We start from the raw sequence: 4870 nt of genomic DNA on the forward strand, positions 1-4870 counted from the left end.
GAAACACTTCCTGGATGCTGTCCAATCAAGAGAGAGTGGGTGGGGCAGAAGTGAACCAGAGAAGCACATTGAGTAGAAGCCAGTAGGACATAAATACAGACCCGAGAATAAGAAGATAAGAAGATCCTAAAGTCTTCTACCTCAAACAGTAAGAAAACGCTCGGCTTAAAAACACCATTTGTGATTCTACTTAAAACCTTAGAATGTTATTAAGTTTACTAAGCTATTAAAAAGCAACACAGCAGCAAAGCAAGAGCTCTTTATCAGCTAAAGCCTGCGTCTGTTTTAAATTCTGTTGTGTGTCGACTGAAAAACCCACCATCCACTATTTAATCCACTTCAAAAATAAGTCGAATGTTACCACGGTGCATGTAAAACAACACTGTACACATGTAGAATAAAATGTTTTCTGTCTTGTGTTGAGATGACAAAGCAGCAAAGTTTTCCTCCGACTAAAAATATAAAGCGTCATAACATCGTTGGTAAAATAACAGGTTACTTTTTGCTCTAATTAACACGTTGTACAAGGGAGCAGGGGGATGAAACGGGATAAAAGAGACACACAAAAAACTGGAAAAAGGAAATCACACATTTTATTGGAAAGTGTCAGAGAGCACATACCCGTCACAATAAAGTATGCAAAGTAGATCACATAATGAAGTTGGAGCTCAATATGATTCGCTACAATGAAGCGAAGCCTAGCCACTCTGTTCCTTCTTCCAATCTGGCAATAATTTAATGTATCAATCCCAAATCATATTTCCGCTGAGTTAGAATTCATATGTGGGGGCGCGAATCAGACCTGCCTTTCTACCTGCAGATTAAAATGACATTGATACCAGTGGGCGCGAGACCGAGTTCCCTGAATGAAACAGGAATATAAATCCTATCTGCGCCGTGCAGAAGAACACAATTAGTTATTTAACAAGCATTTGGAAAAGTGCATTGATGCTCAGATGGATAAGGCTAATGCACAGCTAAGGCATTTGAATGCGTTTATTACATTTTGAGACCGGCGCTACTTCAAAATCCATCCTATTGTTGGTAGAAACAGCAGTGAAGTGTGTAGTTTTGAAGCAAACTTTTGGGGTCGGGTCGTGCATACTTAAGAGTATGTCCACTGAGCTACATCTACACTAGTCACACAAGTACATAAATACATTTTCATTGGATTTACAGCACTGAAATAAGTTAAACATTGAATATCTGACAGTCTGAAAACTACAGCATGACTTCATTGTTTAGGATATTGCACAAATGCAACCGTGAAGCTGTTTCCAGGAACCGAGTCAAGCCCACTTCTTGGTAAAAATCCTTTTTACCGTACTTTCCGGACTATAAGCCGCTACTTTTTTCTCGTTTTGAACCCCGCGGCTTATACAGCGATGCAGCTCGAGTATAGATTTATACGGGCTAACGGCCTCCAGGGGGCGCTCTAGCAGGAAGTGCAAAAGTGAGACAGACAGGTGGAAGAGGTGATGAAGAGGAGAAGTTTTAAGCTTAACTTTTAACAATCATTTTGCGTGTCATGCACAAACCCTCATCATGGAAAACACATGAAGAAACGCATATGATGCAGCTTTTAATTTAAAAGCAATCGATGTGTCTGTCTAAGGAAATAGAGCTGCTGCACTGAAGTGCCATTGAGCAACAATGGAGGAGAGACGTAGAAGGTGTGTGATGGAGTCGTTCTGAGGATGTTCAACTCCGACACTGAAGAAGACGACTGCAGTGGTTTCAATGAAGATACAGATCAGTGGGTACGGTTACATGATGTTTTTTAAATCCGATTTATTTTTCCAGAAGAAATTAATTCGGAACTAAAGTATTTTCTCTTCTGTTTACATGGAAATGTTAAACCTGAATAAAGGTTTACATGAAGTATTAATGAGGTAGATAAGTGAGCCAAAGGGTTTGCGCTGCAGTGCTCACATTGCCTTGTTCTCGCAGCCCTTCTGTTAGCTTAGCCTAGCATAGTCACTGCATTTCCATGGTCACACGTAGCCAGTTTTTTAAAGGTGATTTGTTGTCTTTTGTAAGTGATTTTCTGAAATCCGATTCTCCCTAATTATTTCTTTAGATCCGTGACTTACTGCACTCATACAATCTTGGGACTGTTGTGTTGACGGAAGTTGGAAAATCTTTTTGTTGGAAGGGATGCATGCGCTAAATTAGCTTTGCTTTACCATTTTAGCTTTGCATTAGTTTTTATTTCCCAAGATTTTATTATTGTAGTAAGTCACATGGCCATGATTTGAGCCTCAATTTGTGATCATATTGACCCCACCGGACTAAAGGAATGATTAGGGAGAACTGAATTTCACAAAATCCCTCATAAAATACTCAAAATCATCTATAAAAGCCTGGCTACGTCTGACCATAGGAATGAAGTGATTCTGCTAAACTAGGCTAAGCTAAGCTAACAGAAGGGCTGCGAGAACAAGGCAATCGGTGCACTGCAGTGCAAACTGATTTGCCCACTTATCGAACTCATTAGTGCATGACAAATGAATGAATAAAACACAGGTGTTGAACTATTCCTTCAGGGTTTTCCAGGCTGGTAGATCCCATCAGAATAGCCCACTGGAACGGTTTGGGTTGACTAGACTGCAGCGCATATTCTTCCGCCAGTGCAGAATGTGTGCGTCATCGCGACAGGACAAGACAACGAGCATGTGCAGAATGGCAGGAATAAAGTCCAAACGGAATAAAGGGTTTACATGTCCGAGGAATAATTTAGTTTGGAATTAAAAGGGGGTTAAACCAGTGACTTTATTCGGATTTAAATTTAATCCAAACTTTTCTTTTTCAACTGGAATAAGGTGTTTACATGGTCATTTTAAATAGGATCTAACGTTTATTCAGATTAAACCAGGAATAAAAGTTGTCATGTAAACGCACGGAATGACTTTTCTGGGTTTTTGAACCAGCCGTGTTCCTGCCGTTTTACTGCCGTGTTACAGGCACTGTTTGGAAAAAAGCAGTTAAGGTATGGAAATAAATATTTAAATAATCTTTCAGTTTACCATCTTTCTGTGTAAATATCTCATGTCACAACGTGGACACCTGCGGCTTATAGTCAGGTGCGGCTTATATTCCGCTGCGCCTTATACCCCGGAAAGTACGGTAATTGTTGTGTTTCAAGTCGATCCGTGATAGAAGTGGGCTTCACGTCGAGGACAGAGGTTATTGCTTCTGTATTTGAGAAAAAACTTAAAATCAAAAAAATTTTAAAAAACATCAACAGCGCTTTTCACGGACAGAAAACTGACGATGAAGGTGCGAGAGATCGTCAAAAGGCGAAAGGGTTCGACGCCAAAGTGTAAACACCGAAAGTCAAACGTCATATTGACAGGCTGTTACTGAAGCACAGACGGACAGTAACGTACAAGTTCACTTCGGGATATGATGAGTCGAGGTCACGGCGACGCGGGGCTCTGAGTTGGCAACGGGTTGAGAAAGGGGGAGGGGTCTGTGGTGACGCCGAAGATATATGGCTACAAGTATTCACACCTACAGGGGAACGCTAGCAGTAATGAGTCACACGTCGGGAATTGCGACCAATAGAAGCGCAGCCGGTGTCCTGTTATTGCTCCACTCTTGACACTTCGCTTCTTGATTGAAAGGCAGAAAAAAGCAACACTTCATCTAAATCATATCGTACTGTAAACATGGAAGAAAAGGCAGAGTAACAGCATCGAATGGTCGAAAATTAAATCCGGAAACACGAAGGCTGGTTGTGAATAGACAGCGACAGACCCCACGGGCCTGAATATGATATGTTTTTTGTTTTACGATGATGAACATTTGACGACAAAAGGACCAGATAGTTCATAGAACCACACTGTGGGAAACTGGAAGTAATTATTTATCACAACCTGCCACACAGGTCACTTTATCAGGCCACAGCATAATCATATATATACATACAGAACTTCTCATGTGACTTTCCAGGCCATATAATTGTTCTCTCACAACTTTACTAGTAACATTCGCAAACCACGTTCGTCAACATGCATGAGCGACCATTCAGCAGTAACTTAAAAAAAAGCAAAAGTGATGTGAACAGCAGCCGATGACAGCGGAGTCAAATAGAATTGAGCGTTATAATGCGAACAGAGAAGGCTAAGGTCGGAAGGAATCAGGTCTAGCCACTTCACGATTCACAATCCATGCTAAAGAAGCAGAAGGGCGACGTACAGAAGAGCAGCTCTGTGGCCTCGGATACGCTTTACCACGGAAACGTCACAGTCACTTCAACGCACAGTGTATGTTTCTATAAAACCATCCACAGTACAAGCACTTGTCCACACTCTTATGGATATTTTACAAAAAGAAAATGTTTTTTCCTTTTTGTTTGGGCCTCTTGTCCACATAGAAACACCATTTAAGGTCATTAAAATGGAGAATGTTTTTAAGACACTTGTGGAAAATGAATAAATTAGAAAATGTAACTGTCAAACTCTAATGTACAGGTGTCAAAACAGTAAAAACCAAAACCAGTCCAATCTGGCTCATGGGATGAATTTGTGAAATGTAAAAATTACACTGAAGATTTTAACAATCTAGGCCAGGGGTGTCAAACATGCGACCTGGGGGCCAAATGCGGTCCGCCAAAGGGTCCAGTTCAGCCCCTGGTGCAAAAATTCCACAGTCCTGAATTGAATTAAGCAAAAAACATTTAGCTTGAATTAAGGAAAAAATCTTGAATTAAGCCAAACAAAAATCTTCAATTAAGTAAAAAAAATCTTGAATTAAGCAAAAAAAAAAAGAAGAAATCTTCAGTTAAGTCAAAAAAATCTTGAATTAAGTCAAAAAAATCTAGAATTAAAAACTAATTTTTTTTCCTTTGTTTTAGTGCAAAAAATAA

The 4870-nt window shown here is 40.1% G+C and overlaps 1 long non-coding RNA gene across 2 annotated transcripts; it reads right to left on the reverse strand.

The window, feature by feature from the left end:
- Positions 1-569: 569 nt before the first annotated feature.
- LOC115411240 (uncharacterized) lies at positions 570-4623 on the reverse strand. Of its 2 annotated transcripts, none has more exons than XR_003934182.1 (2): positions 3126-4623; positions 570-1301 (listed from the first exon to the last, which is right to left on the reverse strand). It is a non-coding gene; the product is annotated as an uncharacterized LOC115411240 (long non-coding RNA). The 2 variants fall into 2 exon arrangements; XR_003934181.1 differs by having other exon boundaries at positions 570-1314.
- Between the last annotated feature and the right edge of the window lie 247 nt (positions 4624-4870).

This window comes from Sphaeramia orbicularis, chromosome 20 (genome assembly GCF_902148855.1).
Source record: "Sphaeramia orbicularis chromosome 20, fSphaOr1.1, whole genome shotgun sequence".
NCBI lineage: Eukaryota > Metazoa > Chordata > Actinopteri > Kurtiformes > Apogonidae > Sphaeramia > Sphaeramia orbicularis.